Below are 26710 nucleotides of genomic sequence, written 5' to 3' on the forward strand. Positions count from 1 at the left end.
AAGTCAACCAAAGATATTACCTTTAGCTACACACTCATTGAAATCGGCTGTAAATGTTTTCGGAAAACATATTCAGCACAGCAGTTTGACTTGAGAATAGGATGTACAAGCTGTACAACATGCGAAGTTACTATTCTACATTAAAACCTTTTAACATATCAATACGACAGCACTGACCCCCTATAGATCATATGTATTGAACAAAGTCTGTTTCTTGACCGTTATTGAAATTCTTGACAATACCTATTGATAATATTCTTGATATTTGTATATTCCGAAGGCATACTGAATGTTTTACGGAGGGGACCAACCTATGTTGAACATATCACAATGATTTAAACAACCTAAAGTGTTCAACTTAACCTGTGCACAATCGGATTGAAACTTTTTAAAATTCGGCGCAAATTTCATACTACGTTTCTCTTCACTTACGACAATTTAAACCGCTAGTGTTGCCATGACTATGGAAGCTGTCAGACATACGATGCGCACTAAAATTACAAAAGTACACCATATGAACTAAAAATTGCAAATTAAATGAGAACGTATTCATATAAATGAAGTTAAAAACGTCGATAATATTTACATAATTGAATTGTATAAATTGTTACCGATATTCTCACTAATGCGTGTAAAAACTATATAAATATTAAATAGCATAGAACACTGCACTTCCTTTGTCATGTTTGTGAAATATAGGAAATAAAAAGAAACCTGTCCGTTGCGCTTGCGGATATAGTCACTTTGTTTTAAGTACTGTTAAGTGATGTTGAACACAGAATACGTTGTTTAAAATGGTGTATAATAAATTTATTTTATTTTCAATAATTGGGATTACGATAACACACAAAGCAATCGGTAGGTAGTTCATTTTTCTCTCATGTGCTTTTGAGTTAATAAACAAAAACAAACAAACAAACAAAAATACAAGAAAGTAGGGAGATTTGTAACAATCCTTAAATACACATTTTTATCATTATAACTCAAGGTTGTCTCAATAAAATGTAATTAATATGCTTTGATGTACTCAAATCTAAATTGCTCTCAATAGTATCTTGTCTTTTGTTTATAATTCAATTCAAAATAATGTATTAATTAAGTTTCCAAAAATGCATTTGATATCAAGTTTATACCCACTTTCTTCCATATGTCTAATTACGGTTGATTCACTAGAATGGAATAAGCAGTGAGGCAAATCCTTCTGTCTTTAATAAATGCTACATGAAGCTGTTGATTGTTGGTCGAAATTTTAATATTAACATATACATATCGTAAATAATAATGTATGTCGCCATTGAACATCAATACCCCAACACGAGGCATTGTATTTAACGCCCCCCCCCCCCCCCCCCCCCATTCCGAGCGGGCGTGGCGGCAGTGTGTCTTTACATCCCGCACAACAAAGCAACACAACGTTAATCATTTATTGGGGTCGCAGGAAATTCTGTAACTTTGTATAATATCGTGCTGCTCACGATGACAAAATGTTTTCTTTATATATTTTTATAACGACAACAGGAAATAATTACATTAGATGTATGTTTCATTATAATATTTTATTCTGATTGGCTAACTGCACATCACGTGTTATTCCGTAGGCAGTTTTTTCACTCATGATAACACGTGCTCAAACAATAAAGTGCACAGGTCAACAGGTGAATTAAATAATAAAATATATAAAATTCGTGTTTTCATGATCATAGCTAAAACATGTAATTATAAGTATATATAGGGTTGTAAAAGCGTTGACCGTGCGTACATTTTTTGAATAAATAAATAAATTTACAAAAAGAAGCATTCAATTCTTAAATAAAAGCTTTTATTTTACCACAGTTATCATTTTATAAAATAAGAACACAATATTTTGACTATTTTTTTTCAAATTCAAGGTTTGGATTATATCGGACCGGTCAATAGTTTCCAACTACTGGACCTCGATGAAACTATTTGACTGCAAGCGGCATTGTATTTCGCAGAATTTCTAAAGCAGCTGCGAGATTGAAGGATTTTGAAAATCTCGCGGGATTTAAACGACGTCGCGTTTACCTATTGTATCTAGCCTTAGCATCATTTCAGAATATTTGTAAAGCAAAGCTTCTATTTTAAGAGAAACGATATGTGTATGCTTCTTGCAACAAAGTAATAAACACATTTATCGTGAACGACGTTTTTTTTTGGGGTTTAATATGCAAAATATGGGTTTTTTATTGTGCGTTACTCATGTTCCTTCCTACCATATTGATTATACGAAAGGCATAAAATGTCGACAACCAAATACTGCACATACATGTATGATTAGTGAAGAGCTAAGCGACACGTGTTAACTGTAATAATACAATTAAGAAAGGAAACGGGGAATGTGTCAATGAGTCAAAACCCGATTAAATGGACGAAAACAGCACGAGGCCACCAGCGGGTCTTCGACGCAGTGAGAAAATCAACACGAGGCCCCACAATTAAGTGCACAGGTGAATTAAATAAAAAGTTGATAAAATTCGTGTTTTCAAGATCCTAGCTAAATAATGTAATTATAAGTATTGGATGTGTCTATTTTAATTTATAGGTTTGTAAAAGGGTTGACCGTGCGCGCATTTTTTAGATGAAGCGCTTCGCACTTCATACAAAATGTACTTCGATCAACGCTTTTACACTTCAATGAAGTTACAAAAAGAAGCATTCAATTCTTAAAGTAAAAATCTTATTTTCAGGTACAGAATGTGTGAGGTGTGTAGAATGTAGTATCAGCCCACCAGAAATCCAAAACTTAATACCAGATTATGAGAAAAAATGTATTAACCCAAAGTGTATCAAAGCAACGTCGGAAACTAATGCAACAAATGTATCATTTGGTCCATGTCCAAATAATACAGATGACCAACGAATAAACCGATGTGGTTCTCTTCGTGGAAGTGTTAAATTTTCAATGCAACCTTTCGGAGGTAATGTCTGGCTGTTATATTATGTACGCAACTTAAAATTTAGGTTATAAAAAATAGAAAGTATGTGAGATATCCGTCAATGACAAAAATCAGCAAATGTATAGCTGAAAAAAACAACAAACAAAAAACACACACACAAAAGAACAGTGTTTGCATTGCTGTTCTTCATCTCAAAGTTATAATGCGGTCTTCGACACGGAGTAAACGTACGTTCACCTCACTGCAAGTTTAAGACGGCCCCTAGCACCGGCTTGAGCGGAATTCTTTGCAAAAACGATTTGTATAGACTTTGTGAGATATAACATCACCTAATTTGGCCCGGTCAAAAAAAAACAAAAATATGTATCTGGATGAAGTACATGTAGTCTTAAAAATATCAATGTACATCACTATCTGTCAAATTTATTCAATTAAGTCATAAATTGCAATTGGTCTTTGAATTCCTACTTTTAAGGTATATAGTTACCAACGATTAATTGCAAATTCTCAAAACATACTTCTTATTTATTTAATAGTATAGTATAAGTTACAGAACATCCGTACCTGATCCGTCAATGTCGGGCTTTTTTTACCAATGTTCTAAATGCTGATTGGCTGAATTGGTGGCCTGACACCAAAATATCTTGAAAAGGAAAGAATTTGTACACAAGCAATAATGAAAAATGAATATTAATGTAGACTATAAACCTGGTACCAGATTATACCAATATCAGTATAGCGCATTTTGCATTTGCGCCGATCTGCTTTTCACGTGTTTTTTTCTGTCGTTACATGTAGCACTATTTACTGCATTTCAAACGCGCATTATACATTACAATCCATAAAAACGGGAAACAATGGAGTTATAAATATATTGTTGCCGATTATTTATATATGTTACATAGTAGTAAGTTATGGCCTGGATTTTCTCGATGACATCCATAAAACATATATATTAGGCAGGTTCGAATAGAACTGTTCATTGTTAATATATAAGATATTGCAAAACTAAAATACTTAGTAAGGTATAAAATGACTTGTTTTTTTGTCCATTTGATGAGTAAAGCCTTTTTCAACTGATTTTTATAGTTCGTTCTTATGTTGTACAGTTATACCACTGTCCCAGGTTAGGGGAGGGTTTGGGATCCCGCTAACATGTTTAACCCCGCCACATTATTTATGTATGTGCCTGTCCCAAGTCAGGAGCCTGTAATTCAGTGGTTGTCGTTTTAAACTTCGTATTAATACAAACAAGACAAAAATTGTAATATTCAGCAAGAGAAAATTTAAACCAAAAATTGTATTTAATATTTATGGTGAAAATATTGATGTACAAGATTCATATTCATATCTTGGTGTTATGTTCAATTATAATGGTAGTTTTTGTACTGCTAAAAAGAAATTATTGGATCAGGCAAATAAGGCATTGTATGCTTTACTGCAGAAAATAAGAAATTTGTCAATTCCATTAGATTTACAATTAAAATTGTTTGATTCACTCATTACTCCAATTCTTGTCTACTCAAGTGAAGTATGGGGATTTGAAAATAAACAGGGTATCGAAAAAATACACTTGCAGTTTTGTAAGAGAATTCTCAATTTAAGAAACAATACTCCTAGCTATATGGTATATGGAGAACTTGGACGTTCTCCAATGGAAGTTATCATTAAATTGAGAATGGCGTTATTTTGGAACAACCTTTTATCCAGTAGTAACAAAATATCTAGTATTTTGTATAGACTTATGTTTAAACTTCACGAGAGTAAGCAAGGACATTTTAAATGGATTTCTTATGTTAAATCTATTTTTGATGAAACAGGGCTTAGTTTTATATGGAATGATCAAATGTATATGGATAAGAATATTCTCAAGTCTATTCTAAAACAAAATTTGACTGATCAATTTATTCAAAATTGGTTCTCGCAAATTAATAGCTCATCTAGGGGGGAATTTTATGGACTTTTTAAACATGAATTTAAACTGGAACCATATCTACTTAGATTGGCTGTATCTGATAGATTATATATGTGTAAGTTAAGATGCTCAAATTTAAAATTTCCTATAGAGACCGGAAGATGGGCAAAGATCCCTAAACATAATAGAATTTGTCATTTATGTAACTTTAATATTGGTAACGAATATCATTATATGTTTACTTGTACATATCCACAAATCGTGGACCTGCGCAAAAAATTTATCCCACATTATTACAATACAAATCCATCAGAGATCAAAATGATTGGAATGCTGTCAAATTGCAATGTAAAATTATATCGTAATATTTGTAGATTCTTAAAAAACATTATCAAATATCTATAATTATTCACTTTTTTATACATATGTAAAAACTCACATATTCATGACATTGTGTTAAATCCAAATGATATAGACTGACTGTATATACACATGAAAGTGTCACGAGAATCACGTGCATGATTGTTTATTGTGTGTTAGCTCCTGTTGTCGTATATATATATACATGTTTATCATAATTGTATTGTAATTACTGTATAGATATTTAGTATATTTATGTATGTATGTATATTGACCTCTTGTACACTGTTGTGTCTGAGGATAATAAAACTTTGAATCTTGAATCTTGTTTATTTATGTGTTACATATTTGTTTTTCGTTCATTTTTTTTACATAAATAAGGCCGTTAGTTTTCTCGTTTGAATTGTTTTACATTGTCTTATCGGGGCCTATTATAGCTGACTATGCGGTATGGGCTTTGCTCATTGTTGAAGGTCGTACGGAGACCTATAGTTGTTAATGTCTGTGTCATTTTGGTCTTTTGTGGATAGTTGTCTCATTGGCAATCATACCACATCTTCTTTTTTATATAAAATCGATGAGTTTACAAAATACATGATCCAGTGGTAGTTCAGTTTAAACCTACTACTAGCATTCAAACCTAAAATCTTTTTTGTTTAACTTTCAGAAGCTACAGTTACCTTCTATCTAAGAGATTGTTTTGCGGTGAATAAAAACACAGAATTTGGATGTTATACAGACCAAAACACCTTAAATGATCAAAAAGCTATCTTGGTAAAGCAATTTGAAGATGATCTGAAAAGCCTTAATGTACAAGTTGGAGATATACAAAATGGAGAGTTCTGTATCAAAAACGATGGTACCAATAAGTCTTGCACATTAATGTTTTCATCAGTGTGGTTACTAATCATGTTAATGTTGGCACCACTTATTGTATAAAGACTATATTCTAATTGTACAATTACGGCAGCACAACTTAAAATTTAAAAAATGTGGAAAATCCCACACCTGAAGGTTGTCCTCAGCTGGCCCTTAAATAAAAAATCTACAATCCTGCATACTCATTTGAGTATATTCCTTGTGTTTGACTAAGTCATTCCTTACACAAGGGCATCAAACAGTCTAGTAAAGCAAGAACCACTTGCCTTTCTGAAATACTTTGAAGGTTCATCAGTTTTCATTTTGTTGATTGATATACATATTGTTCTTTTAATAGCTGTCTACATGTTTTTAATCATTTTTTAAGTCTTACTTCATTTGACCAATGTATGTTGCTGCCTAACTTTCATAAATTAAAGATTTTTTATACCAAGTGGGTTTTTCTTGTGTTTTATTGCATTCTAATTTAGTGATGTCATTAAACTAGCAATCGCCAAGATATGCTTGGAATATTTGCCACTGGACATTTAATGAACAACAATCACTCCGGAAAATATATATAGTTTTTCAGTATACTACCACTGGATTGTTACCAATTTTGTCTGGCCCTGATTGATTTGATTGTGTTTGAATGCTACCTTCAGAAATATTGACTTTTAATGGCAGCCATTTTTTTGGGTGGAGGAAACTATTGTTTCTGGAGAAAACTAATCTTTTGCATGAAAACTTGCAATTCTAGTCGATAAAGATTTGGAGGCAAACACATCTGCCATGTTCTTGGCTCAAATTCACAACCTTGGAGTTGTCAGGCTAATGATACAGTAGAAGAGCTACTTTGACCACAAGGCACTTTTCTGCCCGATACTGCCTGACCATTAGTCAATATATAGTTCATCATAGGTCTTCATTCATTACGTTAATGAATTCTTAGCTCTGATTTTCTATAAAATGTTCAAAGCTATAAGGATTAAAATTGAGAATAGAAATGGGGAATGCTTCAAAGAGACAACAACCTGATCAAAGAGCGAAAAACAGCCAAAGGCCACCACTTAGTCTTCAATACAGCATGAAAATACCAAAACCTGGATCTCCTTCAAACATTGTCAACTTTTACTAATATGACCTTGATTATTTTGTATCCATCTTAATGTGGCAATCACTAAGAAATTAATCAATTGACCCATTGTGACTGATAACAGATCCTCATTTTATATTAATCAGTTTTAAACAAGAATGGTGTCCACAGTACACAGATGCCCTACTCACTATCATTTTCTATGTTCAATGGACCATGATATTGGGGTTAAAACTCTAATTTGGCATGAAAATTAGAAAGATCATATACTTGGGACCATGTGCATTACCTTTCAATCTGATTGGATTTCAAATTGATCTAAAACTACCTTGACCAAAATCTTTAACATAAAATGGCACAGACGGACAGACCTAGGTGGGGCACAGACCAGAAAACATATTGCCCATGAATAGGGCATAACAAAGTGTTGTAAGCAAAGTCAAATACTGCTGAGTACTATTTGAATCTAGCTAGTGTAGCCACTCGAAAAACTAAAATAATCAAGTACGACAGGGAAAGAGTTAAGGTCTCATAAAAAATAGTCTAAAATAATTTTTAAGCAGGCACAATTTTCCTTTGAGTATTTTATTCTCATTTCTACATCAGACAAAAAATTACATTGATATCATGATTATTTCTTTAAGATATCAGTCCAGTTACGGATATTTATAGATTCAATCGAGTTGAAATGACCAATGATCATATGTTTATCGCTTTTTCTTACCTATTACGACGTTGTTAATTCATTGACAACGGGTACGTGCGCTCTTGGTTTCAAGCGATAATTTTTCATATCACTCTACTGTGCTGAGAAAGGAAATTATCAGTCAGTAAGATCAAAGGAAAATTTCGTAAAATAGCGATAATAATTGTTACAAAGTGTGCTAGTGACCTGATACGATATATTGGGTCAGTAAATTTCTTATGGGATGAGATCAAAGATAGATGTATATATTATAGTATCAATAATGACTTCACTCTTTTTCACATAGTATATGTCTACGTGATTTCAACCTACATGCATATAAATATTAAATCTTAAAATCTCGTAAAATCTCGTGAAGTGTTTTGTAGTTTGTTATTTGTCTGGTATCAGTCTATACTTTAACTATGGTTCAATCTGTGTTTATACGACTTGTGGTTTCCAACCCATCCCCTGTTATTTCTATGTATTTCTTCTTCGATTTTGTTTTAAGTATAACAAAGAAAAAATAATACATTTTATATAAATAAAAATATTATACACAAACCGCAAAACATTACTCATACTAACTAACAGGAAATTATAACCACAATGAACCGGAGATAATATTGGCGCATGCTTAAATGTGATAAAAAGAACAACTTGCTGTCTAATAATGATACGTTTTTAAAAATTACGAATATATAGTTTAATGAGGCCTCTCATGTTGGTGTCCAAGTAATCACATAATCACGGCCTTTTTTAAACAAGATTATCAAATAATCAAAAATACACAGTCCTAGATTATCAAATTATGATAAATTATCATGAAATAATTGGTCTTGTAATAAAATGATGACTATAATGCACGGCCAAGTAAATGTAATCACATAATCAAATACCCCATGAGAAGAATCTTTAATTATGGGTTTACAGCCCATTTCAATGAGTGTGTAGGCAAAGGTAATATCTTTGGTTAGCTTGCTTGCTAGCTGAACCGTGAAGTCATTGTTATGTTAGATAAACTACCCTCAACTAAGAGTAGACTAGTCCGACAGATAACCAATTCATCTGTCTGTAGGACTAGTCTACTTGGAAAGGAGGTAGTACAACTTACATAATAATGACTTCACGGTGCAGCTAGCAAGTAAGCTAACCAAAGATATTACCTTTAGCTACACACTCATTGAAATCGACTTTAATGTTTTCGGAAAACATATTCAGCACAGCAGTTTAAATTGATAATAGGATGTACAAAATGTACAACATGCGAAGTTATTATTCTACGTTGAAACCTTTTAGTATATCAATACGACATTTGACTGATCCCCTATAGATCAGAAAGATTGATTTTTTGTTTAAATCGGTGCAAATTTCTCTTCAACTACGGCAATTTAAACCGCTAGACTAAGTTTTGCCATGGCTATGGAAGCTGTCAGACATACGATGCGCAATTAAATTACAAAAGTATGCCATGTGAACTAAAAATTGCAAATAAATGAGAACGTATTCATAAAAATGTAGTTAAAAACGTCGATAATGTTTACATAATTGAATTGTATAAAATGTTACCGATGTTCTCACTAATGCGTGTAAAAAATATATAAATCTTAAATAGCAGATAACACTGTACTTCCTTTATGAAATGTAGGAAATAAAAAGTAATCTGTCCATGTATTGCACATGCGGATATATTCACTTTGTTTTTAGTATTGTTAAGTGATGTTGAAAACAAATTATACATAAGTCGTTATAGGAAATCATATATTTTGCCAGAATACGTTTAAAATGGTGTATAAATTTATTTTATTTTCAATAATTGGGATTACGATAACACACGAAGCAATCGGTAGGTAGTTCATTTTTCTTTCAAGTGCTTTTGAATTAATAAACAAAAACAAACAAACAAACAAAAATACGGGAGAGTAGGGAGATTTGAATGAATGAATGAATGAATGAATACTTTATTGGCAAGAAGCATATATACATACTATGGCAAACGAATGACAAACAGATTTGTAACAATCCTTAAATACACATTTTCTACTTTTATATTTCAAGGTTGTCTCAATAAATAGTATTCAATATGCGTTGATGTACCCAAATCTATATTGCCCTTAATAGTATCTTGTCTTTTGGCTATAATAATTCAATTGAAAATAATTTATTGAGTTTTGAAAAATGCATTTGATATTCAATTTTGTATGCACTTTCCATACTATTTATTCACTTTGTATTTAATAAGTAGTAACTTAAGACAAATCATTTTGTCTTTCATAAATGCCACATGTAGTATTTCGCCGTCGATTAAATATTAACATGTACATATCTATAGTGCTGAAAGGACATCAATATCCCTACACGAGGTGTCGTGTTTAACGCCCCAAGCGCGTCCGGGCGTGGCAGTGTAAATATATATCCCACACCACCAAGTGACGCCCCATATTAAAGCAAAAGTTTTATTGTGGCAGGTCAGAGGAAGTCCAGGAAAAACGATATTTGTAAACCTTATCAACTAACACTTCGGTTTATAGAATTCTTTAACCGTATATTGTATTGACCCCATGTCAAGATGTATTCTTTATTTTAACAAAAAGTCGGTAAAATCCCAGAACTCACCGACACCAAGAAGTAAACGCTTCAATTTTAAGAGTTACGTTGTGTGAATGCATCCTGTGAAAATAATCGATATGTATCTTGATGCATGGATGAAAAATGTTGTCCTGCATTTTTTTCCAGTTGTAATCTCTGTCCTGCCTTTTTTTGTGTTATAAGTTTTACCATGCGTTCCAAACCTTTCGGAAGTTTAAGTAATGGACTTCACTATTATTCTGAGAACCGCTATGATCATAGGATATAAATACTATGTCACAATAAGTATTGCGGATAAAAAAAGACCATAGGTTTACTTCTATGAATTGTTATTTGGATGGAGAGTTGTCTCATTGGCACTCACACCACATCTTCCTATAAAGCTTTTTGTTCGGTGTGAGCCAAGGCTCCGCGTTGAAGGCCGTACATTGACCTATAATGGTTTACTTCTATAAATTGTTATTTGGATGGAGAGTTGTCTCATTGGCACTCACACCACATCTTCCTATAAAGCTTTTTGTTCGATGTGAGCCAAGGCGCCGTGCTGAAGGCCGTACATTGACCTATAATGGTTTACTTTTATAAATTGTTATTTGGATGGATTGCATTGCTATCTGCATCGTTAGCGAGAGCCTTATCCCCACTGCTACCGGGGTTAACATTATCAATTGGCAAATCAAGCCATTTAAACTGTACTTTGAAAATGATTGAAATATATGAAATAAGTCATTAAAAATCTATATAAAATTAAAGGGGGGTCTCAACACTTGCAGGTGCGTGTAGCTCACAGCTTAAGGATATGAGGAAAAGTAAATGTGTTTTATAAATCACAAGTCTACTACCAATAATTATGCACACTCTTTAGAATTTCGTAAAATTTTCGTTTGTGTACCTTTTCTCATGGACTGGCTCATATCAGACAGGCATAATATATTAATATGAAAGACACAAAAATATTGAAATGATAAACACAATATAATTAAATGATAAGCACAATATAATTAAATGATAAACAAAATATATATTGAATAATTGATGTTTTGATTTTAATACTGACTTTATCCGAAATAATATCAAGCGAGCCCTTTTGGTATTTACTGTATCAGTATTAATAATATCAAGCGAGCCCACAAGGGCGGGTTGATGAAGTTAGTATTAAAAAATTAACATGATTAAATGGCATAATTAAATGATAAGCACAATATATATTGAATAATTGATGTTTTGTTTTTAATACTGACTTTATTAAAGGTGATTATGTGAAATCACTGGTAATTTTCAGGGAATCTGTATAATCACTAATGATTTTAGTGATTCTACATAATCCCTGAAAAATCAGGGATTCTACATAATCACTGATTATACAAATTCACTGTAACATATATAAAGGGTAATTACAGGTTAGAAAATACTTGGTCATGTTTTATGAAGATTTTAAGTCCAAGGCGAAACCGAGGGCTTAAATCTTCATAAAACATGACCAAGTATTGTCTGACCAATTTAGGACATATTCACACTTTCGAGTGAATTTACAAAACTATTCTTTCCCATTGTTATATTCAAACCTAAATAAGAGTTCACTTTTTATAATGAACCAAATGTTATACATAGGTAATGATCATTTCAATGGGTGAAATGAAGTAGCACTGACATAGTTTGTGAAGGATAAATTGTTTCTCTTCTGCTTCAGGTAAAATTTAATACTTATATATCTTTAGTTTTTTTTTATTTGAAAAAGCAACACAATGTTATATAAATCTCCTTTTTGAAATTTGATTTTTTTTTTTATAAATATCAAACTCTCTGTATGAATATTTTAATTCAGACCATTCAACATTAAATTTTACTTTTTATTGATAAATTTAAATGTATTGTGTTTATCCGAAAACAATCCTTTGCTATATATATCAGCAGTCTGACATTAGGTTTTTTTTTAAAGAAAAAGAAGATAATTCCCTCAAATGTAAGGTATATAAATTAAATAAATATCATTTTATTTATCCTTTAAATACCTTTTTTTTTTTTGTGTATTCTATACATGTGTACCATTAGAAAATGCATGAAATTTTGCAAAATTCAAAATGTTTTTATTTTAATCTTTGCTCTTTCATCTTTAATCAGTAGGCTATTTTCCCAAGGAAAATGCCTTAGGGGATTGTACACTTCGTTAGTGCAGCTATTAAGAGTTCACTTTCATAATTAACTGACAGTGAAAAGTCATTCATGTATAGTATTTCATAGTGCATGGAAAACCATGTACTATGAAAATTAGAGGGCAAAAAACTGACTTTTCATTGGACGCGAAGGGGTGAGTATATTCTAAACATTCTTATTTTCAGGAACAGAATGTTTGCAATGTGTAGATGGTAGTATAAGCCCACCAGAGATCCGAGACTTTATACCAGAATATGTGAAAAAATTAAGCAGCCTAGAATGTCCCAACGCAACGCTGGCAACAAATGCAATAAAAGTAATATTTGGCACATGTCCAAATGATCCAACTGACCAACTAAAACACAGATGTGGTACTCTCAGCGGAAGTGTTAAATTGTCATTGAAATCGCTCGGCGTACATGTAGGTAATGTTTGACACGCAAGATAAAATTTAAGTTTTGTCAAATTTCTTATATTGCTTTAGGCTTATTTGCTGATAAAAATATGAATCTTTCAAAGGGTTTGTATTTTTTAATATTAATTAATTCGAAATACCCGTTTGACTTTGCGGGTCTTAAATGACTGTCTCATTGACAATCATATCACATCTTTTTTATTAATAAATAATTGAATTTTGGATGTAACGCGTCTTCTGATTGGCTGACGTTGATTTGTTTATCAGCTTATATGCATAATTTTGTCATAAACGTTTTTTCATGATATACACCGGTTTAAAATGGAATTTAGAATTAAATTATAAGAAATGACTGTAATATTTTTCTTTCTATTCGAAAAAGCATGGTATACCTTGGCTTCGCTTCGGTTGACATATTTTTTCGGGGTAACAATCTGCTCTATTACACTTTCATCGATGTGTTATTTATATAACATTTTGTAACAATGTAACAGCGTTCGTCACAACACTGTCGATTCCGTAGGAGTTGAGTTATTTTACCAATTTAAACGAATGTGTTCCTGATTAATATTGATCACATGTAGTTTGGTTTAAACCTATTATTCAAATCTTAAGTCTTATTTCCCACTTTCAGAAGCCACGTTGACGTTCTTTTTAAGAGATTGTTTTGCGATAAATAAAAACACGAAGTCTGAATGTTCCTCAGACCAAAACACTTGGAATGACCAGAAAGCTATCTTTGGAAAGAAATTCGGAGATGATCTTAAAACATTTGGTGTAGAAGTTGGAGATATACAAAATGGAGAGTTCTGTATCAAAAATGATGGTACCAATAAGTCTCATTAATGTTTTCATCAGTGTGGTTACTAATCATGTTAATGTTGGCACTACTTATTGTATAAATACTAATTGTACAATTGCGGTAGCACAGCTGATGAAAAAATAAAAAATACTGTCTCCACTTTTTTATAAGCAAGTTTTGTAAATACGCACATGTACCTGATAATTCTCCTCTTACGTCTGTGGGACCAATTTATAATTTTAACAGCAGGGATAGAAAATTCAAAAAGCTTTGTTCTCATACTAGTATCTGCATTTGTGTTCTGGGTATTTATCTATGTCTATTTTGGTAATAAAGCTTCCAATATCAATATATATTTTATTTTACTGTTCAAACTTTTGTCTGTGTCTATGTCTGTCCCTCTTTGTTCATGGATTTCTTTATGGAGCCTTGAAGCTCCATATGAAGCCAAACATACTTTGAACGTGTGGTTCCGAGTATCATGGTGTCTTTAAAAGAGCCTTGCTGTCTCACTTGAAGATACAGATAATTAAATATTCCGGTTCATAGTTTCTTTTATAGATTCTTGCTTCTAGAGAAAGGTACAGATATCTAAAATCTTGTAGTTTGTAGTTCTTGATTTATTTGATAGAGCCGTTTTACCTGATACTTACATGTAACCACTGAACTAAGAATTACATTATAGCAAAGATGGGATTATCTCAGCGTGTTACAAGTGTTAACAAGACGTAGGCGTTAAGGTGGTTCACAACACTATCAGTAAAACTAATTTGGCTCGTTTAATTTTCATAAATTTGACCCTTTAACAAAAATATAAAATTTCAAAAATTTTGAACAAACTGTTTTGTCAGAAAAATTACACTGGTTATAGAGCAGTTTGACAAACACCAGTTTTGATCATTGAGAAGCTTACTATTCCTTTTACAACACATGGAATTAAAACGTTATCTCCCTGTAGTGTTAAGTACCACCTTAAGCACCATATTGCGTCTCAAATGGTAACGTCAATTTTTTACGTTTTACGGCGATTAATTATTTGGGATAAGTTTTGTATTTTGCTTGAAATTTTTGTTTTGCATATCAATATGGATACTTCTCATAATGTTTTGTTGTACTGAATATGCATAGAATATTTCCCAATGAAAGTAACGTAAGCAACAAACAACAAAATATATCGTATTTGGGTAATGCATAAGCTATTTGAAATGAGAAGATATATACGGTATGATGAGTGCCAATGAGACAACTCTCTACCAGAGATCAATTGACATAAAACGTAATAAAGTGCAATGTTTTCCCATTTAGATACGAAAAGGAGGAGGATATATATTTTGCTTTAATATAAAAAGTTTGTCGGGAATTACAAGTTCAACGGGTCTTAGCTTGCTTATAAAGTTCACTATACTTTCTTTAATAACGGTACAATTAGATGATGAAATGAAACGAAAAAAAGGTTAATTATAATTCATCTCATATGTTTACAAACTTTGTATGATGTGGAGAGGTATGTAGCCACGTTTTATGCCCAATTTTATTTTCACTTTCAATTCTATACACATGAATCTTATTGCAGAGAAATAAAAAAAAATCGCAGTCAGTTTACGCTTCCCAAATTTGAAAATTTGGTAAAGATGATTATTTTGTTATCCTTTTGTGATACAAAACTTTTTCACAACCTCATCTAAACGAACAAAACCAGTCATTGGATTTTTTTTAATACTTAGTGGTCTTGTTAATAGTATCTGACTGAAAGTATTAACGAAGTTGTTAATTTGTTTTCCTACGTGAGGATAAATACATACAGTCCTGCCCACAGCATAATTCTTCAACGCATAATGCCTACTCGGATATATATATTATGATGCCTTACATTTTTGATGGAAATAATTTCAGGAGAGATTCAAAGAAAGTTTTAAGAGATATAGTTGATGCCTCAATAACTTTCTTTCTTGGTTTTATTTCACAGGGTGAAGAATGTATTTGTGCATAAGTACTCCAGATAAATAAAACTAAACATGACAGTCAGCATTGTTCCTTTAATTTTTAACTATATTTGTGAAAAACATAAAAAATATGAAGCTCCAACATAAGACCCACAATTCATCAAAGTTACGAAGCTTACAGTTTTCTGGATGACCTTACAGTAAAGATGAATGCTACGAGCAAAATTTCTTTTTATAGTCTAACCAATCAACAGTTAAGATACTTATATCCAATTGTATTTTTTTTTTACTGAATGTAAATTTGCTTTACGAGTGATTACAATATTGTCACCCGTTTCCGTTCCTTTCGGTATCTTGATATCCCCCAGTTTTACGATGATTTTTATTTTATATGTATACCTTCAAAATATTTAGCGTTGATAATACTACTGAAAGAATGCACACTGTGCTTATAAAAAAGAAGATGTGGTATGATTGCCAATGAAACAACTGTCCACAAGAGACCAAAATAACACAGAAATTAACAACTATATGTCACTGTACGGCCTTCAACAATGAGCAGTTGTGCGTAATGTATATGCCTATAGTGGGAAATGTTGCCTGCATCATCAGGACAAGAATAAATGAACACTATATATATATATATTCATTAAATAAAATAATAAAATAAGTAAAAAGTTAACAGTTCCATTCTATCGATTTCATTCTTCCATTAGGACTCTTCAGGATAACTTCAGGATAACTGATATATATATATATATATATATAGTGTTCATTTATTCTTGTCCTGATGATATATATGTTCTGCGAGGTATGACTGTCAAATATAAGACAGGTATACACATTATTGGCATCTATAGACCCTCCGCGGAGAACATCAAATTCTTATTTTTGAATGCAAAGACTAGGCCGTCACAATTCAAATGAAAAAACACTTATGCGTGTTTTTAATTTAGATAGATATAGGAAGATGTGGTGTGAGTGCCAATATATATAATTCCTAATCTGAGATAATAAACATATACTTTTTTTAATATTCTTATGAAAAATAATTCATTTTTCTTGGTAGTATATTTTATATCTTTTGATAGGCACTGATGTCATGCGACTATCGATACTTCAAATCGTGAACATCACTATTGTTTCAATATTATTTCTACTTTGTGTCTCTATTATGTATGTTTGTTGGAAATATGAAGTATCTTGCAAAAAGAGAGAAAGGAGAACATTTCATTCAACACACCACAATGCATCTGGAAACCATGCACACCAAGGAGAGGCTCACGAGTACGTTGAAGTAGATGATGGGTGTTTGAATCGAGAATCCTCAATATACTATATTCATCGCACGAGAAACAGTGGACGTTCTACTAGAGGTAGTGGCATTTGTGGAGAAGACAGTGACGGATATTTGAATCCCTATCATGCGCTTATATCAAATGAAATCGAGATGGAGTATGCTTAATATATACTGAGCAATCATGCACATGAACCAGTTTTATACATGCTCAAGAGAACACAGTTGATTTCTAAAATCAGTAGAGCAAATTTACTGATCAGAACTAGTTTTTAATGTACTTTGTTCTGCTAAATCGATATTCGTTTCTTAGCATGTGTATCCGCCGCAAACACTGTTAGTTCGCCAAGATTCCTTTGAAGGACATATTGTTCCATTTATTATGCAACGCATTGAAACTTGTTTACTCGAAATGTTAATTCTAAAATTCTTTATGATTAAAATGGTGAATCCGAGAATGCTATGTCCGTACAAAATTGAATTTTGAGTACAAAACCACAAGAGTCCCATTCGGCGCCCCGTAGTTAGGGCCCCTAATGGATATATTATGGTAAATAGGTATACTTTGTACAAGCATCAGTCCAAACGTTGTCTAAGGGTGCAACCATTTAACTTGAGTTCAAAAGTGGGGATATGGTTGTTTTGTCAAAGTGAAGAAAAAAAAAACGCTCTGAGCGCAAACAATTTCATTAAGTTTTCCATCGCTTTAGATTTTTTATATATCTCGTAGCTGGTGCCCCTTTAACAAAATTGATAAATGGTTTCATTTGTTTAGTGCAAATTTAAAAGGGGCACATAACTTAAAGTATTAGCATATTTTTAATGCTGAAAAGATAAGAATGGCTAAAAGAATTACAGAACAAAGAAATGCTGCCCCCCACCCCCTCGTTGCCACTAATCTAGACCCTCACTGTGTCGGATAGTTTCGTTTAATATATTTTACTGTTTTTGTCTCCAAATAGAATATTGGTACAAAGTGTTGTTAATATATGTATTATTACTGACGAGGTGAACACAAAGAAAAATATTGCTTGACTCACGGCAAAGTTTGCTATGTATTCTTACCAAATTAAAATCGTTAAAAATTGCATTTGTGTTTAACCCATTGAATAATGAAAAAGCACCTCACTAAAAATATGGCTAAATAAACAATTACACTTCAGATATTTCTGCATCTTATGGTATCTATTTTATAAAAATCACTCATAGACTTACTTGGTAATTAATATTTTTTTGAAAAATACCGATTTAAGTTGAAATAATAGGAAATTTTTTGAGTGGGAACTCACTTTTGTCCTATGACTGTAAGCGTCATATATCTTGAATTTATATTGAAAACGGACTGAAATTCTTTAGTTGTATTAATGTTGATATAAAAATATCGCCATAATTCGCCATTCATAATAATTATTTTTAAAAATGTTTATTTGGCATGCCATACTCGATAAAAGTGCGGACGTGAAAGAAAGCACTCTTCTCGGTTTACGATACACTTACGATGATACACACGACGTAACTTGCGATCAACTTAGTAGTTCTTTACGATGCCTTTGTGAAACACACGTAACGGGAACGTAGAACCACACGTAAACCGATCGTAAACTGATACGATGATCGTAAGTTAAGACGGCTTTGTGAAACGGTGGCCTGGTTATAATAAATAGTAATATATGTACATCCATAACGACGTCATAAAGCGTTTTGTATTGAAAACATTCCAAAAGAATTTAATTTTGGATGTAACACGTCTTCTGATTGGCTGACGTTATTTTGTTTTGAGCTCACAGACATAATTTAGTCATGTGACCGTGATGTCATCAACGTTTTTTCATGGTTTTCTACGGTTTAAAATGGAATTAAGAATTAAATTATAAGAAATGACTGTAATATTTTTTCTGTCTATTCGAAATAACATAAAAAATGTGGTCCACACTGTTGAATAACCCGCTACGCGCGTTATTCAGTGTGCACCAAATTTTTTATGTTATTTCTTCATAGACAAAAAAAATATTACAGTCATTCCTTAATTGTAAAGTGTTTAACGGTTTGATTAAACAATCCAAATATGCTAACTAAAACTTGACATCCTTTATTATACATTTATATATATATATGTCGTGTACAAGTTGCGATTTTGTACAGGTTATAAAATGTACAAAAATATTGTATATGTTATAACTTGTATAATGCAAACATACAAGTAATAACATGTACAAAAGTACCTCTTACATTATAACCTGTACAAAATATTGCTTAAAAATGGGTTTAACTTGTACAAAATCGAAAATAAGGATGTTTCTATTATCGCAACAGGTGTTATTAACCTCAATAGTATTTTCATAACTTTTTTATATTCCTTCATGTTAGTGTGTTTTGTCCTTTTTTTGGTACAGTTAATGTCCAGGGGTCGGTATTACGAAGCATTCCTAAGACTTGTCATAAGATATGACTATCTATGGACGTATCTTTATTTGATGAATTATAATTGTGAGTGTCCACTTTGAGGGCAAAAGTAAATAATTTTATTTTAGTTGACACTAAAAGACATTTAGAGGAAAACCAGGACAGATGTATCTACAAATAAAATTGGAAATGGAAATGGGGTATGTGTCTAAAAGACAACAACCAGCCCATGGAGCAGACGACATCCAAAGGACACAAATACATGCTTTCAAAGTAGAGGATGTATATTTTCAACATCAAAATTACATTCGCCTCATGCAATGATCTTATAGTTTATAAAACAAAATTAAGTTATAAATTTACATAAGTCATGCTGAAGGCCAAAAATGTCGAAGAGTAGATCCAAAGATATTAATAATGAAGCGTATTCCAATGAAAACTGTTTCACCTCTCTCTTGCTTTTACAGAGTAAACATATAGACATTGTTTTAGTCTATAGGAAGATGTGATTGTTTTAGTCTTTGCATGCTATAAAACGAGTGGGAGGAGTATTGCCCAAAATTATTAGGCATCGTTCTTAAAATTTTTGGAAGAATTTAGTTACTAGTATCTAACGTAATTGTCATTAAGGATATGATGCAAGCTTTTAGTAAATAGTGTAACACTTATTTAAGCCATGATGGATTATATAAAACATACAATTACATGAAAACACATTTTGCCAACATAAGTCATGAAACATATATTTCTGAAACTTTGTGGTCATTGTCCTCTACAGAAAAAGACACGTTCTGGCCTATTTATTGTTGTTCTTCATGCATTGGTGAATTTAAAAGTCTATTTTACTTCATTAAGATTTATCTTAATTTTGTACAAGTTAAAACCATTTTTAAGCAATATTTTCTACAGGTTATAACATGTATGAGATCCAGTTCCAGACTAAGTATAAATGTAAATTAATTTTAATATAACCCTCAGGAACCCTCACAATAAATCTAAATGACAGTTTACTTCAGTAACTTGCAAAAAATAAATAATTGGAATATAATTACATATATTATTATTTGATAAATTTTACCTAAAAATGCATGGTTTAAATAATAGTGTCAAAGTACATTTAGGTGAAATTGATCAAGCAATAGCTAATTCCAAAGACTAGAACTACGTACATTACACTTTATTTCAAAATATAACATGTACAAAATATACATACATTTTGCATACAAAATAAAATGTAGATGTCTAATAAAAAAGGGCAAGTACTTAGTATCAGATATTAACTGCTATAAATATAAAATTTCAATCATTAGTATCACAGATAAGAGACAGGGAAGTTTTTCAGGATTAAAAATTACATATAGCTCTTAAACAATAATAACATTGTTTAAATTTCAATTGGAAATAAAATATTAAACAATTCGAAAAAGATTTAATTCACACTTAAAAGCTTAAAGGTCAATTATCATGTTTATTTGTTTTAAATGTAGAAATATTTTTGGAAAGGATGTGTCTGCCTGAAAAACAAATTGAATGAGCATGACAACAATGAGAATTGTTCATAAAGTATATTACAATAACCCCTTTACCAAGAACAATTTGGACCTCACAATCAACCACATTGGGTATATATTGTTAAAAACGCAATATCTAAGAACCAAATCATTAAACAACTTATCAGAAATATAATGACATTAACGGTACCAATTTTCCTGCACCAGATTCGCATTTCGACAATATATGCCTCTTCAGTGATGCTCGTGGCCAAAATATTTGAAATCAAAAGCTTATATAAAAGATGAAGAGATATAATCCAAAAGGTCCAAAAAGTATAGCCAAATCCGTGAAAGGAATCATTATCAGAGCTTAACTTATCATTGCTCAATGACATCATACCGCCCTCAGATTTCAACACAAAATGAAAATTAGATTAAAGTGCATATAAACTGCATTATTACATTACAGATACATTACAAAAAACAACCTTAAACAGTACATAGAAAGTTGAAGCTGAGTTAGCCAAAGCCATCAACGCACAAAGGGACCTTTCATTTGAATTTCTAAAAAAAATCCCCAAAATAAGATAGAATTAGGATAGAATTCAAGATTAGATTTGTAATACTAATACAACACTTATTAATAACAATGAAAACAACAATACTAATTGATATCAAATTGTGGTAGTAATTAGATAATTAATTGTATTATATAGCTCTGTCGATGTTTTTTCTGAATCAAACTGTTAATCAAATATAGTGTATAAATTTCGAAAAACACAAATACAACAGAAAAAATAAAATTTAAGACTACAAACGTTAAGACATTTGACAAAATCCGATGAGAATAACAAATATAACATCAAAAATAAATACATGAATTGGGGACAGAAAAGTACTGTGACACGTCTTATAGCAATGCGAATTCACACTAAGCAAAACCGTCACAATTGGGAATAAGTCACATTCCGTTATTAAAAGATCCGACGACGTAATGACAAACCACAATCTAACACGTGGTAAAAAAGTCCTCAGTTAATTTGGACAAAGACACATCGTATGGATCAACCAATGCGTGATGGTGTGCAAAACATTTACGGAGTGTTATTTTTAATCTGTCTTCCTCATAACTTTGTTGGACCAGTGTCTGCGTTAGGAGCTCACTCCTGTATACGAAGTCCGTAAACGTATCAATTGAGATATGTAAACACCATACAAAGGTGCAGAGGGTATGTTACTGCTCAGAAATGGAAAATTGATAATTTGGAAGTTGGTCATAGGTTTTCGTATGAAGTCGTCCATCTGTGTCAATATTGAGGAAAAGATCAAAGTATGAAGCAGTCCTTCTAGTATCAGTATACACTGTACTTCCTTTATAAAATATATGAAATCAAAAGAAATGTGTCCATTGCACATGCGTATATAGTTCCTTTGTTTGTATTTTCACGTGATGTTTAAAAGCAATATATGCATAATTCGTTATTGGAAATCTTATTTTGCCAGTAGACTTTGTTTAAAATGGTGTACAAATTTATATTATTTTCGGTCATTGGGAAAATTATTATACACAAAGCAAGGGGTAAGTAGCTCATCCGAGTTTCACTCACGTTCTTCTAAAAAGGATACGGGAAAACCTAAAGATGTGTAACAATTCTTATATATTTCAAGTTTGTCTTCATAAGCAGTATCAAAAATGCGTTGAATGTTGAAGAGATGCGCCATATTATACCGGGCTAGCTGACTATAGGAAATTGCAGCCATTTTTTTTTGTCTGTAAATTTTATATTCTCTACTATATATAGCTATTGATTAGCATTGCTTCATCTGTAGTTTCTTATTGACATGTGTAAATACTATGCCACAATAACTTAACTGCTATTGAAAGAGACTATTGTCTTATCACCCTGTATAACTTTCTGGTGGTATACATAGCAAAGTAAAAATATCTTTTCTTCAGGAACAGAATGTTTGAAATGTGTAGATGGTAGTATAAACCCGCCAGAAGTGCGAAGGTTTATACCAGATTATGTGAGTGAATTAATCAACCCAGAATGTTCCAATGATCAAATAAACAGATGTGGTACTCTTCGTGGAAGTGTTTAATTGTCAGCGTCATCCTTCGGAGGTAATGGTTGACAGGTGTATTATGCACGCAAGTTAAAAACTAAGTAGAATATATCAAAAGGTTGCAGCTCGTGTCATTGCTGTTTTACTCCGCGTTTTGCATTAGCGTTGATTTTATTACTTTTAACGAACTTTACAAATCTTTGCTTGAACTCCTCGGTGGCCTCGGTGGCCTCGTTGTATACAATGGTCGTCTATGTCGCCTTTTTTATATATCTGGTTTTATATGGTTGTTACAAATGTAGACTCTAAACAAGTTGTCAACTACTTTCTACCAGGTTATTAAAGCAAAACCAGTACAACGGTAGAAGCAGATATTGTATATATATAACTACACACTTTCGTTATTTTTTATCAGAAAGATTACTCTACTTTTTTGTATTTTTTTTCTTCTTTTTTTGTTCTTTTTTGTTTTAGATTGTTACACAGTGATAACTGCTGTACCCATATTTTGACTATTTATTTATTATGTCTGTATTGTTCACACATCGTTGTAAATATAACGGAATTTGATGACACTGTTGTAAAAGTGCGAGGTTTACCGCTATAAAACCAGGTTCAATCCACCATTCTCTACATTTGAAAATGCCTGTACCAACTCAGGAATATGACAGTTGTTGTCCATACGTTTGACGTGTTTTATCATTTGATTTTGCCATGTGATAACGGAATTTCCGATAATCGGAATTTTCCTCGGAGTATTTTTGTGATTTTACTTTCTAATAACATTGAATAGAGTAAAATGCAGTGTTAAACGAATTCCAAATTGATTAATTTGTATTCAAACACGACTCAAACCGAATCATGATTCTATGATGAAGTCGTACTTGAACATGTTGAGGTGTAACTCAAGGTGTAACTCAAAGTGCAACCCAAAGTGCAATTAAAACATCTTACAATAGTGTAACTCAATGTGGTTCGCAACATAATGGATCTTATATCAAGTGGTACCGCATGTAGATCTAAAGCTCTTCTTTTAAAGATATCTTACAATGAAAAGAACAGCTCATATCAACCTTTATATAATATATAATATAAGTTGAGGCATACTGTATAAGATACCATAACAATGAAAGATTTCAGACATGTTATGTATGGATTGTATCAAGGTTAACTTTCCCATAAACAAACACAACTTAAAACTATAACCATTACAACATGTTGTGCATGAGTTGAGTTACCTTTACCAATTGAAATATTTATTTTCAACTGATAATGTGGTAGTTGAGTTTAAACCTAAAAGGTTTGTGTGTTTCTACTTTCAGAAACAGAAGCTACAGTGACGTTCTTTTTGAGAGAATGTTTTGCGGTGAATAAAAACACAGAGTATGGATGTTCCACAGACCAAAATGCCTTAAACGATCAGAAAACTATCCTCGAAAAGAAATTTGGAAATGCTCTTAAAACACTTGGTGTAAAATTTGGAGATATACAAAATGGAGAGTTCTGCATCAAAAACGATGGTACCAATAAGTCTGCCACATTGATGTTTTCATCAATGTGTTTACTAATTATGTTAATGCTGGCACCAATTATTGTATAAAGACTATATTCTAATTTTACAATAACGGTATTACTAGATTTATTTCACTTGACTGGGCGGAGTTTATGAAGTTCGCTCATTTAAGATCAGTCCATCTATCGATAGGAGTTTTGGGATAAGTTGATCAATGAAGTGTCCAGTTATTCGTCTCGTATCATACAATCAGTCCTTTTGTATATGAGTTTGGTGACACTGATTAGTGATTAGAATTCAATTAGTATTATAACGGCAATCATCCTTATCACACATATCTTCAAATAGACTGTCCTTATGCAAATTAAAACATAAGCTCCGCCCGATCAGTTGAAAACACATTGGTAATAGCATAGCTTATGTTTGCAAGTTTTGTAAATACGCACATGGTATCATTGAGCTTGTGTGGGCCTTCTTTTGATTCCAACTGCAAGAAAAGCATTTTTCTTTTACAAGTATCTGTAGTTCTGTTCTAGTTAATCGTCTGTGCCCATTTTGTTAATAAAGCGTCCAATATCAATATATATTTTATTTTGCTGTTCAAACTTTTGTCTGTGTCTTGAGACAGTTAAAGGGTTTTTTCAGATATTTTTAGAAATTGCAGTTCATGATTTCGCTCCATAATAAAGCAAAAAGAAGCCACACATATTGTTGAACTTGCAGTTCAGAGTTTCATGATTTCTTTGATAGAGCCTCCTGCTTCAAAGGAAGATACATGTATATATACAGATATTTAAAAGAAAAACGTGTGGTTCATGTAAAAAAGAATCTTTGATATATTCTTGCAGCGTGAGGAGGGTACTGCCTTCTAAGATCTTGTAGTTCGTGATTTCGTTGATAGAACTGTGTTGCCCGATGCGTTACCACTGAACTAGGGTTTATAGAAAAGGAAAGAAGAAATAATCTCAGTGTTAATAAGATTTGATTGATTGTTTCAGAATGTAAAGAATGTGATCCATTTGAAAACATAATTGAGAACTAAAATGGGGAGTATGTCAAAGAGACAACAACCCGACTTAACAGCAGACAACAACCGAAGTCCACCAATGGGTCTTCAACACATCGAGAAAATCACGCACCTGGAGGTTCTCCTCAGATGGTCCTTTCATAAAAAATGTACAATCCTTCATACTCCTTTGACTATTTTCCTTGTTTTTTTACTAATTCATTACTTACAAAAGAGTATCAAACAGTCTAATAAAGCAAGAACCACTTGCCTTTCTGAAATACTATCAAAGTTCATCAAACCTTTGTTTGTTCGATAGGATACATTAAGTCTTACTTCATTTAACCAATGCATGTTGTTGTCTCGCTTTCATAATTTATATTTAGGTGATTTCAGTATAAAACAGCAATCGGCCAGGATATACATGAAATATTTGCCACTGGACATTAAGTGAGCAGAACAAAAAGAACATATTTTCTTCATTATACTACCATTGGCTTGATCATAATTATGACTGTCACTGATTGATTGATTTGTGTGTGTGTGAACACCACTTTCGTCAATATAAGCTTTCAGTGGCAGCCATTTTTATTGGTGGGGGAACAGGGAATTTATTGAGAAACCTGTTGCATAAAAGCTAGCAATCCTATTCGATTAAAATTTGGAGACGAACAAACCTGCAACGTTTGATTCTCGAATTCACAACCTTGGAGTTGACAGGCTTATAATACAGCAGTAGAACCATTTGGCCACTTGGCCATCGAGGCACTTTTCCCCCCGATATTATCTGACCATTAGTCAATATTTCAAAATAGGTCTTCCTTCATTCATTACGTTAATGAATTCTTAGCTCTTATTTTCTGTCAAAAAAAACCAATAAGATTAAAATTGAGAATGGAAATGGGGAATGCGTCTAAGAGACAACAAAGAGCGAAAACAGCCAAAGGCCACCACTTAGTCTTCAATACAGCATGAAAATCCAGAAACGCGGATCTCCTTCAAGCATTGTCAACTGTTACTAATATAACCTTGATTTTTGTTTTTATCAATCTTCATGTAACATCACCAACACATTAATCAATTCACCCATTTGACTGATAACAGATTCTCATTTTTTTATGAATCAGTTTTAAACAAAAATGGTGTCCACAGTACACCTATGCCCTACTCACTATCATTTTCTATGTTCAGTTGAC

General features: G+C 32.1%; 3 long non-coding RNA genes across 4 annotated transcripts; all 3 read left to right on the forward strand.

Annotated features, from left to right (window-relative positions):
• Nucleotides 1-688: 688 nt before the first annotated feature.
• On the forward strand, nucleotides 689-6505 carry LOC143042388 (uncharacterized). The gene is made up of 3 exons (XR_012967965.1): nucleotides 689-858; nucleotides 2709-2939; nucleotides 5861-6505. It is a non-coding gene; the product is annotated as an uncharacterized LOC143042388 (long non-coding RNA).
• A 2969-nt stretch (nucleotides 6506-9474) lies between these two features.
• On the forward strand, nucleotides 9475-14141 carry LOC143042389 (uncharacterized). Of its 2 annotated transcripts, none has more exons than XR_012967966.1 (3): nucleotides 9475-9678; nucleotides 12761-13000; nucleotides 13625-14141. It is a non-coding gene; the product is annotated as an uncharacterized LOC143042389 (long non-coding RNA). The 2 variants fall into 2 exon arrangements; XR_012967967.1 differs by having other exon boundaries at nucleotides 9485-9678; nucleotides 12761-12996.
• Nucleotides 14142-20704: 6563 nt separating this feature from the next.
• Nucleotides 20705-25190, forward strand: LOC143042390 (uncharacterized). Its single transcript, XR_012967968.1, has 3 exons — nucleotides 20705-22507; nucleotides 22886-23053; nucleotides 24318-25190. It is a non-coding gene; the product is annotated as an uncharacterized LOC143042390 (long non-coding RNA).
• The last annotated feature ends 1520 nt before the right edge of the window (nucleotides 25191-26710 follow it).

This window comes from Mytilus galloprovincialis, chromosome 8, assembly GCF_965363235.1.
Source record: "Mytilus galloprovincialis chromosome 8, xbMytGall1.hap1.1, whole genome shotgun sequence".
In the NCBI taxonomy this organism is placed as follows: Eukaryota; Metazoa; Mollusca; class Bivalvia; order Mytilida; family Mytilidae; genus Mytilus; species Mytilus galloprovincialis.